Source organism: Oryzias latipes, chromosome 18, assembly GCF_053564925.1.
Source record: "Oryzias latipes strain Hd-rR chromosome 18, Olatipes_Hd-rR_3.1".
Taxonomy (NCBI): domain Eukaryota; kingdom Metazoa; phylum Chordata; class Actinopteri; order Beloniformes; family Adrianichthyidae; genus Oryzias; species Oryzias latipes.
In genome coordinates this window covers 25508868-25523651 of record NC_136254.1, presented here as the reverse complement: position 1 = coordinate 25523651, position 14784 = coordinate 25508868, and the positions used below count along the sequence as shown (strand labels likewise).

The window sequence follows — 14784 nt, the reverse complement described above, 5'->3', positions numbered from 1 at the left end:
CAATCACCTCCCCATAATTATAATTTCCATATAAATAGCTGTAAAATGCATGTTTGCCTTCTACACCAAAAATCAGCATCTTAACTGTAGAAAACAGGACAATGACCTAACAGCTCCTACTTGTGGAAAATGATCGGCTAACTCAAAATAGACCATAACTTACTTAATTTTCTGGAAAAAGTTCCCCTCAACAAAGGCTGTTTTCTCAAAGTGATACACCAGTAGAGTGAGACCTGTGTGGGCTTATTTTGTTGGTTTTCTTTTTGCCATCTTTTGGCAAGCTCTTGTCAACCAGGGGCGAGAATGTTGAATTCAATCAAGCACACCATAATTCCTTACAGTGTTAGAGTGGGGCTGACTCACAGGATCCTAATGGCTGCTCATAATCAAGCACCATGATTAAGCACTTGGGGAAGTGGGCACACACTGAAAATCCTTTGGAGATGTCCTTTCCCTTAAAGCTAAGTACACTTATTACCTCGCAACAGCGGCTACGTGGGTGCTTCATTAGCTTTTATGCCTATTTGCCTGTATTTGCTCATGACTTTTTTCTTTCCGTTGAGTGAAAAGGTGCCCGAAGAGCCCTTGACTGTAACAGTTTGAAGCCTAAGTGAACCAGGAGTAGTAGTAATTTTAAGTTTCCATTTTGTAACTTGAAGTAAGAAATGAATAAAAAAAAAACAGCTATAACAAAACTATTCATTTCAGCCCTAACAGTTTTACATAAAGCCATTAGGAGTTCTTAAAAATGGCATTACATCCTAGCACAAATGAGAACCCTGAGGCTTTGACATTACAGAAACTTGAGTGCACCCATAAAACCTCCCATCTATGAATATCCCTCCAGTCACGAAGCGATGCAACATTTCTCCAGCGAACGATGTTCCGATCCCCACTCACACTTCTGCCTCTCTCTTTCCATTGGTCATGGTCAAAACAAAGGCGGCAGAAGTTCTTAAGATGTTTTTGTTTTGGATTAATTGAATGCGTTGACCCTAAGGCCAGAGACTTCAGTTGATGCTGTAGGCCATACGGCAGATGATATTCTCCACATGGCGAGCCGCTATGCTCACATAAACAGATGCTTCAGCCGCACAGAGTCATTAGTAAGAGCCATCAAGGTTCTGAACCAAAAACCAGAACTTTGACCACAGCCATCTGTATTCTTGAAAGCATCAAAGGGACACTGCATCTGCATTATGAAGGTAAATGGATCTAAAAGTAAGCAATGTTTTTCTTTTTTTTGTTCATCAACTCCAATTTTTTTTAAGAAATGATCAACTCAAGCCTCACTATGTACCTGACCACACAAACCCAAACACTTTTACAGTTGATGTCAATTATTTTTGAACAATTGCAGATGTCAGTATATTCTGAACTTTGTCAAAAGTCCCACTCCGATTTTCTTTTGATCTATACTATATGCATTTCCAGTGTTTTTTTGTTTTTTTTAAACCAGGATTTTAACTATGATTGTAGCTTAAATTAATTTTCTAGGTCTGCAACCTGCGGCTCCAGAGCCACATGTGGCTCTTTGATTAAAGTAAAATAATTTGTTTTTTAATTTTAAAATGTTACTGTAAAAAGTTGCTAAAAAAATGTAGGCCAACTCAAACTTTATCTAACTCATTCACAAACAGTTTGTGTCACAAAAAACACTGACGGAGTGTTGTGCGCCGTGTACCACCTCGGAGGTCAGTAACCACAACCAGAATTAAGGTGCCCCAGATTATAAAATGGGCTTTCTATTTTTGAACAAATTAAAAGGATATTATGTGCAACTCGTGGTTTGAAAAATATGATATGCGTTATCTAAGCTCCGATTTAATTTTTTGTTTGATTGACTTATTTCTGGCTGAAATGCATAGCAAACAGTAATCTGAAGTGCTTTTTACTGTCACTGCTGACATTACACTACCAATTTCTGCGTTGAGAGGATCCTATGTGACACTGTCTTATTTTGAAAGAAACCTCTGTCAACAACTAAAAAAGCTATGTTGTTTCATGATTAGTTTGTGCCAAAAAACGTTTTTTTTATTATATTTTTAATAATAGCAGCAAAACTAATCATTTTCCTATTTGTCTATAGATGAAAAAGGGCGTTTAAGGTTGGAGATCCCTGGTCTAGAACAGAGTTGCTGCCCGGTGTATTTTCTACATCTCAAATAAACTCCTTTTCAACTGCATATTTTCATCTGCTCCTGATTCACAATGATTTGAATAAAGAAATACTCAGAAATACATTTTTGAGCATAATTTTCTGTATTTATGTCCTCCATCTTCAAAAAAGAAAAAAAAGCGAAAACAAGCCACAAGAGGACTTTAAAAATACCAAAAACGTCATTTTCATTGAAGTTGATCTTAAAAAAGCTCTGATTTAGGTACGTCTTTAAAAAGAGAATGCTTAATTGTTATAAAAGTTTGAATCTGCACCGTTGACACTATAATAAAACATAAAATCCTCTCTAAATATTTTTGTTTTTAATGAAAGCTAAACTACCATGAGCCCAGAGAAGAGTGTGATTCGTTGGAGCTAGGAAATCATTTCAACTGTTTTTTTGAGTCAAATTCTTTCACAAAAATATGGATTTTATAATACTCATCTTTCAGACGCAAACTAAGCGCAGACAGATGTCTGACAAATGTCCTGATGACTATCAAAACACTATCTCCTTGTCTTTTTTTCTTCTATATCCATGCAGCTGCTGTCAATAAATCACTGCACCTGATTCCAAACTGTCACAAAGTCCGCTGAATGTAACGAGTTTCCAGACATGCCGGCAGCGTGTGTTGTGTACGCAAACACAAAGTGTAAAATTTGCGTTGCACCGTCAGATTTTGTGTGGAGGGGCACGGCTGCAACAGACACAGGGGTGTGCGAGGGATGTCATGCGTGTCTCTGCGTGTGCACACCTATACACAAACCCTTATCCAAAGGAGGACAAATCCAATCCATTACCTGACTGGGCTCAGGGCAGCTCAATCGATGGCACTCTCAGTGGCTGCTGATGAACTTCCCTCCCTGACAAGGTGTATCATTCAGACCTGTCGCAAGGAAAAACTCCGACCTTTCAAAGCACCAAGAAAACTAAAGGGCATAATATTCCACTAAAGGGGATCCGTATATGTGTCTGCACAGCCAAAAATATATCCACAAATGGTTTATAGACCATTTTTCTTCAGTTTTGACTCAAATATTTGCAAATAAATCTGCAAAACTTGTTGTTGTTGTTTTTTTAAAAGAAAAATGAGTTTTAAAGTACTTGGATCATGTACTATGGATTGATGTATGAGTGGAACATGAAACGTAATTACACTTATTCACAGTGAATGAGAAAACACTGAACAATGCGCTTTTAGCATGTCGAATCTGCACGCGTGTACAAGCACGTTTTGTTTGTCGGCTGCCGCTTCCCCTCAGCCTGAACAGAGGAGAGAAAAGAAGAAAAAAAGGACGAGGACAGATGCATGGAGGAGCAGTCGGTGTGAAGGAGGAGGAGGAGGAGATCAAATGGCAGGGCAGTTATGAGATTTGAGTCTGATGCCTTTTCAGACTGCACTGTTTTGGCCGCCATACCAGTCAATCACGATTACAATGGCGAGGAGAGATGGGCGCATTGGTGCAGAAAGAGCAGCGGTGATAATTACAATGCATGGGACAAGATAATGGGAACGCACTGCACTCTCCCTATCATTTCATGTATCAGACGCCGGCTGACCCACCCCCCACCCCTCATACCCCCACTGACAACCAGCAATCACAGGTCATATTTGTGAAATCTAAAATGAATTAATTTGATGACAGGATTTGGGAGAGGGTTGCGATCCATCTCAGTGAGCGCACGTGTTTGGCTGTCTGCAAGGTTTTGTCAAATGTCAAAGAATATTTACCACTCACTTCCACCGGTGGGTGTGAACCCCAGGCTGCACGGTATTATTGTTGTAAGGACGAAGAGGACGGAGCATGTGCACAGCTCAGTGAGCAGAGTGAGCGTTGTAAGTCAAACCGCAGCCAACGAGGATTAGATATGGACAATTGTGCTTCACTCTCATAAATATTCACTTCAATCCAATTCAATTCCTTCAATCTAAAATTGTCAAAAAACCCTTTTTTCAATCTGTAAATTATTTGTGTTTTTTTACGTTCAAGTCACCACTGTAATGCTATGTTCACACCGCCCTCGGTAAGGTGCTTCCAATGATAATGTATAAGAGATCCCTCCCCCCTCGCGTTCCAAACAGGAAGTACCGGCTGATTCAAGAAGCCAAAACCCCACAGACTTCTAGAGAAATAAACAGTCATATTTGTCTGAATAACAATTACTCTGATACCTTTTTCACATGTCTTTGCTAATCCTCTTTTTTTTTTCTTGATATTTTTTCTTCACAAGTTATTTAGGTTGTAAACGGACCAATCAGATGCCTCAATAAAAGCATGAGGGGCCAGCCGTTAGATTAACAGATTCCCCTGAGCTCGCTTTTAGTGGAAGGGGTGTGGACTTTCAACAAGCTCACTCCTGATTGGCAACAGTAGTTGCCATAGAAACAATGACTCAGACCAACACGGACCAAATGGCAGCATCCAGAAAAATGGCGACTGAATCAACTTCATTATGCTGGAGCCGGTGTGACGTCACACTCGCTCAGTCCAGTTCTCTTATACAGCCAATGATGTAAACGTGCGTTTCGGGCTTTAATGTTCAAAACTGACAGTCACGCAAACTACACACATTTTTCAAACCCTTTTTGGGCTCCGCAGACCAAATGCCATGGAACACACATTGAAGGTTAAACCAGGTCAAACTTTGACCAATCAGGGACTTGGATTGGGTAGTGACGTTTGGAAGGCGTTTCTTTAACCGACCATTTGAAAATTGATCATGAAGGAGAAATCAAAAATTGCAATTTATACCCGGCATAATTATAAGACACCAAGTTTTTCATATATTGGAATAGAACTGTGAAGGAAAAGGCCTGGAGCATGATTCAACAGTTTGAACATGTGCTGGTATCAGGTACTGACATTTCAATGTGAGTGCCATGGGCTAATTGCGTCACACGCCTCGTGTGAACGTAGCATAAATCTTTACTCCTAAAACGCTGCCATTTTGCATAATTGCTTACAGTGATGTTCAGACTGCTCATCTCCAAGCAGAGAGCGTTGCACAAATAACACGGCTGTTTTAAAAAAATAAATAGCCAGGATCATTAATCACAGGATCATATATATTTAATTTACCATCCAGCATGATGGGGCTTAATGAGAATTTAGCTGTTTATGATATACATGATTATGATAACTGGGTCTTCTCTTCCCCCTAGATGAACACTGAGATTTAAAAATCTTAAATATCACAGAGCAAAAGGCATAAAAACAAGACAGTTTCCGAACTTTGATTGTTCATCTACAAAAAAACTGCAAAGCCAAATTGTTGTATTTCCAAGAGTGTAAATTTTTAAAAAAAGGTATAAAATTACACCAAATAACATCTTCTTCATATAATAATAACAATATTTCTGCTGGAGACAGCAAAATTGAAACTGTGAGAACCGTGCAATGGGGTGATTATTTCACCCAAAGCGGTTCCTACAAATACACAAAGACTGGAAGTTAGAGAATACAAATGACAAGTACCCAGGGTCTGAATAAACACGAGCCAGAGATAAGGCGCTTTCTACTCTGTGGGAGTTCAACTAATAGCAAAAGCTCAAACGCCACTTAAATGACTACAGGAGAGATATCGTCGAAGTTGGACTCCATGAAGAGATATTTGGTGCTGTTTCCTTCTAAAACTCTGGACTTTTTGCTTTTCTGCACATCTGCACAATAGAGCATGCAGAAAAGGTGCCATGTTTAAAGTGGGGCGTTAACATGGATAAAATCAGAGTTTTACAGAAGGTTTTGCGCACCTTACATAAAGATGCTCGTATTTCCACCTAAATCCCTGACAAACTGCCTACAAGTTGTGGTGCAGGAATGTTTCCAAGGAGACAGCGAAAAGCATTGCTCCTCTGTTTACCATGATGCAATGCATCATGCCCCGTTTCATCCCCCAGGCACAAGCAACAATCCTCTTTCCTGCAAGCTTCAACCCGCTATCACTATCTCATCTGGAACATTTTCTAGGGATGATGCTGCCACCAAGGAACAAGCAAAGAACATGTGTTGCGTTTAAATCTCAGGTTTTACCACAAAAACAACAATCTGGTCCTTTTCAAAATAAAAGTCGGAGCAGCTTGATGATCTGGAGCAGACCGCAGCAAGTTCACATCAATAGTCAAAGTAATATGAGGTTTAAAAATAAGATAAAAACAACCTTAAGATACTTTTTTTGGTCGGTCTTATTTGCTGAATTAAGTACTTCTCTTCTGAGAAGAAACAATCACAATATTAAAGCTGCGAGCGGCGTTGTATGTCCCGTAGATGCTACCCGGCCCCACCCTTGCCACCACCGTTTGACCTGCCCTCATTGGCTAAGGAGCTGCTACACGCCTCGCTCTCCTCCTCTACTTCGGCCACCCTGGTCAAAGCTGTACGTGACAAATTGATGGGAAAGAAAACTTATTTTTTTTCTGTTGGTTTAATCTCCATAGCAACCATTGTATGCTTTGTTCACCTGAGGATGACGAACAGTACTATATCATTTTTAAAAGAATCTGCAAAAGTGAACTTTTGGATTTCCTTGACAACTGAGGTTCTTTATTAAGCACGCCTACATTTCTAATATGGTCATGTTGTATATCATTTTGTTCAGCATGAGCTAAAGATTTATTTTTTTAATTTTCACAACTTTCTAGTAAAAAATGTTCAAGCAACAGGGAAATGCCACTTTTGTGAGCTCGCCACTCCAACGCAGTTCAAAATCTACAACTTATAACTCCAACATTTTTTCCAAGTAGCTTCCCAATGATGCTTGAGGAGTTAGGAGATGATGGATGGGAATCTCTAGGAGGAGTTTACATGTGTAGCTGCTACTAAAGGTCTTTTCTTTTTTTTTTGGAACACTGTAGATTGCGGCATCTTCCCAAGGTCAAAGGTCAACCAAACTTTACTTGTGATTGTAGACTTAACCCTGTGGTGTGTATGTGTGAAGGGAAAAAAATATTTCTTTTTCCATATTGTGGGAAACCCATTGGTCCTGAGATCATCCCATCATATTTTGAAACTTCCTGCGGATATTCCCGACACGTACGTTTTGGTTTTGGTCGTAGATTTTGATCTATTTTATTAGAGGTATTTATGTTTTTTACGGTTTGGCCCTCTGTGATGTCATTATTACGTCAAAAACTCATTTTCACTGGATTCCAGGCGGGTGTGTCTTTAGTATGTGGTAGGGGTGGCATTTTTGCTCAAAGGCGGAGTAAGAAAGAAGAATTGCAAAAACAAAATGATCCTTGCACTCCAGGACTCCTGTGGACACTACACGAGTATGGTCATTTGGAAGGAGTACCAGAAGAAAGGCTCTGGTTTTTTTTTTTTTTTTTTTTTTTTTTTTTTTAACTTGTCCTGTCCAACAGCTAGGCAAACAGATGAGAGCTGAGGGCCTCTTGTGTTGGACATATTTTATTTTAACAAGAGGGGTTATTCATCTTCAGACAAACCAAAGGTATGTCTGAATAAACCCCTTTTGTAATTGAGGCCAAAATTTATTAATTTCAATCATGTTTGAAAATCTTTGGTGTTGGACCGGACGGAAAAGGAAAGAGGGGAAGAAGAGAGAGGGACGTTAGAGAGAGGGGGGGGTAGGAGGGTGATAATAGGAGGGGAAGGGGGGTAAGACCATGAAGCAGCATAGAGCAGACAGGTTTACTGGTTGTTTATCGTTACGGTACGGTTCAAATGTAGTACAAAAAGGGCGGGGCCTGTTCACACACACTCAAATATTATCAACACACCTGCTAGCCGCAAAAATGTCCACATGTCAACATGCACACAAAACAGATAGTGTTCACGAACGCATACCTATGCCTTTAAACCAACTAGTGTGAAATCTTTCATTCATTCAATCATGCAAACTATTAGTGCAAAGGTGAGCTAACACCTGTGCTCAGGTGAGTGTTTATGTTCTTCTAAAATGGATGGTGGAATGTGAAAAGGAGGAGGAGCGCCCAGCCACCCCCACACCCATACCCCCGCCGCAGCAGCAGCGGCAGCCGGAGCCCCCCCAACGCCACACGGGAACAGGCAGGGAACAACCGCCCCCCGGGCGACCAAGACCGCCACCCAGGCCAGGGCCAGCAGGACCGCCGCGAGGCCCCCAGAGCCAGAGAGCAGGGAGGCGCAGAGGGAAAGAGAGCGCCGCCCCAGCCCAGCCAGGAAAGCAGCCCCCCGCCGCGCCGGAAGAGCCCAACGCAGGGCCCCACCGGAGAGGGACGCCCACAGCCCCAGACGAGCACCCCACCACCACCCAGGAGTTCCGGGCATCCCCCCGCCCCGACCCCAGGTACGAGCCAGGACCCCCCAAGGGAGACCCGCTCCGCACTCCAGGCAGCCACCCACCCGGCCCACGGTTGGTCCAGGTAGGAGCAAGGCAGGGGCCCGCCGCCCCCGCCCAGGAGGGGGGAACCCCGGGGAAAAAAGGGCGGCCCACAAGGGATGTTATAAATATGGCCCGACCAGGCTCGGCCATGTTGGAAGTTTGGCGGGGCCCAGCGCCCAGGGGCAAGGACCAGGACCCACCCCCCAGGGACACGAACACCCCCGGCTCAGGTGTAATATGAACCCCCCCACCGTGCGGAGAGAGCACCGCCGGGCCCAGGGAGCCGGCACCCAAGGGACACGGCCGCCATCGCCAAGGGGCCCGCACCCCCCACCAGGGAAGGGGTAGGGGACAGATGGACCCAGGTCCCACCTTCCTTGTAAAATGTGTGTGCGTGTATGGGTGTTTGAGAGGGTGTTTGTGTGCATGTGTGTGTGTTTATGTTTGAATGTATATATTGAAGGGGGAGGGGTGTGTGTACTAAGGGGGGTGCAGTTAAAATTGGCGAGTAGGGCACTAAGGGGACATCTCCTGATTACTCACAGTGATGTCCCCTCACCCTCCACACCAAGGGGCCCTAAATGTCTAAGGTGCGGTTAAAATTGGCGGGTAGGGTGCCAGGAGGACATCTGCTGCTTGCTTGCAGTGATGTCCAAGCACCCCCCCTACCAAGGACCCTACATGTCTAAGGTGCAAATAAAACCGAAAGAGGGGGGGCCCACTCCATACGGCAACCATAGGAGGGGGGCCACTCCCAAGTAGCCCCCCCCCCCCAAGGCGCATCGCAGGCTAGACCCCCCACCCCCTCACCCTAATATGAGGTTATATAAGGAAGGGGGTAAGTTGGAGGCTCTGGTTTTTAACGTTTGCATCTAGAAATCGTCCTAGGTCAGATTACACAAGTAGAAATGGTTGGCCCACAATGCATCATGCTGTACGTCAGATACTAAAAGCACAAACTGTTCGTCTAGAAAATGTGGGTGGGAGCACTCTAAGCACAGAACCTGCTCCTCTTGTAGCCGCAGAACTGACTGCAAACATCTTTGAGCTGAAGGGCACTCTAGGGTCAAACGTGAGATCAGCAGAAGTCTGAAACTGAATCATCCAATCGTCTAAAAACACAAACAAAAGGCCGAAAAAGAGTGGCTGTTCAAAGACATCATCTCGACTGAAACGTTGCTTCAACTCTTGGGAGGAAAAAAAAAAGGATTTTGTGGAGCAAAGAAGCAACGCTGGGAAAGACGTACACATTTAAAGAAAGCTTCAGCTCTCCTATTGTTGCTGGATAAATAAACGCCTCAAATGTCGACACAGGTTCGTCTCAGTTTACATCTACTTGATTTAAAACCTGGTAATGGGCGACAAACTTTATGTCCTGACACTCCAAACTTTAGTATCCCTGGAGGGTTTATTTCTGTTTCATTGCCACAAATAAAGTCTCTGAAACACAATTCCTCTTTGGCTTGTTTGAAACTCCAACATTCCCAACACAAGAAAAACAAAGAATTTGATTTGAAAGACATAAATCAATTCTAAAAAATGCAACAAGCAATCAGCAGTTTTCTTTGCAAATAGATGTTCCAAACATAAAATCATGATTATTCATAGTAATATATTAAACTACCCATTCAACCAAAATGATCTAAAGATCATTGAAAAGGAATCATATACTAAAAATATACAATAAGTCCGTACTCATTTATGAAAACAAGCTATTCAAAAAGAAAACAGGCTTTCAACAAAAAAGCTATTTACAAGGAGAATGAAGGCTTTTTGATGCAGTTTTTATTAAGCCACCAGTTTACTCTACGACGCTAAATTGTTGATTCAGAAAAAAATTCATATTTGATAACACCTTAAAAAGTCCAACAATTACAATAGTTAACACAAAAATAGTGTGCTTACTTTTTAAGGGTCCTAGATTATGTTTATAATGAGCATTGTGATGGTAAATACATCAAATTACTTTACTATAGTTTCCTTTTAAACATGTTTGCAGGAGGGTCTAAAATGGGCAGGGATGACCAGTTTAGCTTAGTCCGTTTAGTTTTGTTTAGTTTAACAATTACCTATTGAATTCTATGACTTCATGTTCTTTATGATTTCATTTTAAATCATACAATTACCGGTATGAAGTCCATTGAGACGACTATTGAAGTAATATGGAGCTATATAAATAAAAAGGGATTGAATTGAATTTCTACTTCAACTTGCATAATCGTGTTTCTCATTGCACACAGTCACCTTAAAGCGCTAGATTACTGTTGATTGCATTTCTGCTTTTATTTCTAGTTTGCATTTGCATTTATTGCATTCTCTGTTTTCTTAACTGTACTTCATCTTTTTTTTTTACTTACTACATTTATTACTTCTATTTTTACCTTATTTATATACATCTGCAAAGGGTAGATGACAAATTGCAGATAACTGGGCTTCTTCTGTTTTACATGACAAAAGACACCCAGAATTCTGAATCTAATGCATATTTAGAGACTTCTTCTGATTATAAATGGATCTCTCCATTGGTTTATGTCAGCTGGACAATGTTAATAAATGTTATTACAGCGTTAAACACGAAAAATAAAACATTCAAAAGTATCATAAGCATCGATTTCTGAGCATAAGTCTTTTTAAAAACCTTATAAAAGCCGTATGCTTGGTTAAGGCAGTAACGCGGGTCACATTTTGTGGGTTTTTTCTATCATTCTAATCCCTGTGATACTGTCGGCGTATCAGCCCGGGCTCCCTTCTTGCATGATATTGATTTGTTGCAGGTGAGCGAAGCTGATAGCATTTGTTGTAGGTTTAAAGAAAACAATATGGCTGCAGCAGGCGACAAAAGCACACAGGCAGCAACGTGTTCACATGGAGCCTGACTCTGGGTTGAAATTTTCCAACGCAGGGGGTAAAAATGTTTGGAAAAAAGTGAATACCTGCAAAAACAAGGGGAAACCAGAGGATGGAAATGCAAAAAAATAAAAAAAACTGATACTGTTTACAGCACTGCCGAAAGAAGTCGTGTAATAGGCATTATTTATCCAATTTCAATATGCGTCTTGCTGATACCTCCTCCACTCCACGCCTATGTGCAGGGAAAAAGAAAAATGTGTTTCATCTGTTTTTATGCTTCAGCAGACAACTCCACCCGCTAACTCTTGTTTCTCTGAGCCCTGCCTTTATGGAAGGGGTTTTGTTTGATGCACAAAAGTGACAAGAGGTTTAGAAGTGTTGAAAACTGGAAAGTTGATAGAGGCCGAGTGGAAACACAATGCTGTAATGCCCCCTAGTGGGGCAAAATAGCCATCCTACCGGACACACCCCAAATGTCTACTACAAAATCCCTTCTTCAGGAACATTTCTGCACTTTACTGGTCACATTTAGACCTTAATTTGATGTTTTAGAATTTAAGATTAAGATAAAAAAGCAATTAAATGAACATAACTAGGCAGAGTGGGGGGAAAGAATTCAGCTTTTCGTTATTTACCAACCTTTTCTGCCCTCTGCTTTGTTTGCCACGACAAACTAAATCTTAAACATAAATCCATTGATGTGTAAAAAGGTTGAAAAAATTGTACTTGTGTATGACGTTCACTGAAGTAAAAAATGTTGGTTCAGGAGACACAAACATAGTATATAAAAGCTGAAAGAGAAAAGAGCATCATGGGAATAACAGGAGTGATGCAGTAAGTCAGTTTGTATCAAATATAAACTGATGCTGACAACATTTACATCCCCACTCATTATTACCCAATGAAACACAACATAAAAACATGCTGAATGAGAAGAAAAGGGGGGTTTCTGTAAAACCAAACTGCTGCTGTGTGACCCATGGAACCACATGCAGTCGGCCAGAGTGCCAACAAGTATTGTTTCTCCTTTTATTGCAAAACCAGTGCCATTCTGTAAAGGATTGAAAATATTCCATTCCCCCTCTCTTCTGTGAACATCAACTTATATCAATCAGGGTGACGCCAGATGCATTTGTTAGGCATTTATTGGTGCATATAACTTTATGTTGTTAAAAATGATGTTGAAAAATGTCAAGATTAATTGATTAAGGTTAAATTTGCCGGTATTTGCATCAAACTAGCAACATTTATAGTCTTTTAGACCATGAGAATAACTGAACATTTATAATTTACAAGAATAATATTGCCTGAGTAAAAAGTGTTATGTCTACACAATTATAGAGTAACTTGATGATACTTGTTGATCCTTGCAAAGATTTCAAACCTTCTATTTTTTTTAGTCATTTATGATATTTTAACCAGTTTTAAGTTGACTGAACTTCTCTTAAAACTTTTCCCTAAATCAGCATAGTTGAGAGAAAAAAAGGATTATTTTATTAAAATATGTCAAAATAATCTTTGCTTTATACTTTAGATACAACATTTTGATTTAAGACAAAAAAAACTCAAATTACACTGTAACTTTTGGTTCAATTTTAAGGATGTTATGATAGACTGGAATTCATTTTCATTATTTTGAAAATAAAATTTAGATGTAGGTTCTAAGGATAAGTTCTAATTTTATATTTTATGAGGATTTATTAAAATGGGACAATTAGTTCTAAGACAGTATTCTATGCTGTTCTTGCACTCCTTTTCTGTCACTGTAATCAAATTAAACTACAATTAGGTGCATTAAAAAATTGCAGACTACAAACCATTTTCTTAGAACTAGCAACAACTAAAAATACGTATTATTGGAATGTATGACGTTCAATTTGAAGTAAATGTTAGCCTGTTTTCCCCTTTTGTCACTACTTGGAATTCCTTGTTCCTAGATTTTTAAATCATACTATAAGATATCTTGTGTCAAAATCACTGGCTTGGACAAACAAAATAAATCATACTTTCTGGTGATTTTTTTGGGTGCTTTTTCCCATTTTTATGCTACCTCTTCCTGCTGTTTACCATGCTAAATCCAATCTACATCTACCTACTGCCTTAAACTCATACATGGATGACCAAGTCTGACTAAGCCTTGTTTTTCTATATCATAATAAAACCCAAAAAAAAGTAACTCAAAACAGTTTGAGTGTCAGCTTGTTTGGGAAGGTTCATTAGAAAATGCTGTACCTCAATTATTTGCTAGTTGAAGTCATAGTTTTTATGTTAATTGAGAACATACATTGGACATTTGCAGTAGGCTGAGGCCATATAAGTACTTTTTAAAATTGTATTTCTTTGTTGAAATCTTGAAAAGTATTGATCATTTTTCGTAACTTCATTCAAACATGTAATAAAAATCATTACTCACCTTCACTTCTTGCTGGTTTTAAAAATCCCAGGTGTTTGCAATCTACTGATTAGTCTGTGCTGCGTTCAATGTTCCCTCGTAAATTTTCATATAAAAAAATGTAAGGGAGCCTTTATAAACAGCAAAACTTTGCCTAGCTCTTTTTTTTTTTACCACTACAGAAAACTGGGCTCATAAAACAGCACAGTTTGTGTCTAATATTTATTATTTTATTGAAAATGTCATCCAAACTTAGCAGTAGATTAATTCAGTTTATTCAAAGTTGGATCAAAAATTGAAAGGAAGGAAACTTTTGAGTCCTTCAATGTTTTGGATTTTAAAGGTACATCAAGAAAAATCAGAACATACTGTATACAAAATATTTTTTTTTAAAGCTATTATTTGATCCATTACTTCAAGTGGCAGAATGATTGCGGCTATAAAAGATAAACTATTTCTGATTAGTGTTGTATTTTCAACAAAAAAAGAAAACAAAAACTCATCAGTTTATGTACATTAAAGATTACGTCTGATTTCTTGCTGGCTTTGATGACTTAACTGATCAGGCCTGAGTAATGCTTTTATTCTGAAAGGAGCTTGTATTTAACCCTTTTATGCAAATCTTAAGCTCTCTCCATTTTGGCAGAAATAAAAACATTTACCCCACATGTTTGTTGTTCGACTGACACTACAGCTCATGGAATCAGAAATTACACCATTTTTATTTATTTATTTTTTTGTACAGGCATGTGGAAGTCAAGAAAAGTAAAATGAAGAAAAAAAAAAGGATTGGAGACAATGGAGGTAAATGTAGACAGTATGGGGTATTACTTTTACTTTCATCAATGTGTTTTCTGTGAAAAAGGTCAACCTTTAGTTTTCAAATAACGAAGACAAACGACAAATTTAACATCTTATTCAGTGAAGCTTTTTTTTAAATTGCCTGGAAAGAAAAATTCATTTTGTTCAGAGTTGACTTTATGTATCATGTGTTTACATCAGAATAAATCAAGCAAAACTTTATTTAAAAAGCACTTTTAATACAACAAAAATACAAATATA

At 39.6% G+C, this 14784-nt stretch overlaps 1 long non-coding RNA gene across 2 annotated transcripts in view; it reads right to left on the bottom strand.

Moving 5' to 3' along the window:
* The window catches only part of LOC110017124 (uncharacterized), a 41316-nt gene extending 27498 nt beyond the window's left edge, over window positions 1-13818 (bottom strand). For both annotated transcript variants that reach the window (XR_013650956.1, XR_002292434.2), the window contains exon 1: window positions 13744-13818. This is a non-coding gene — a long non-coding RNA (uncharacterized LOC110017124). The remainder of the gene's footprint in view (window positions 1-13743) is intronic.
* Window positions 13819-14784: the final 966 nt, after the last annotated feature.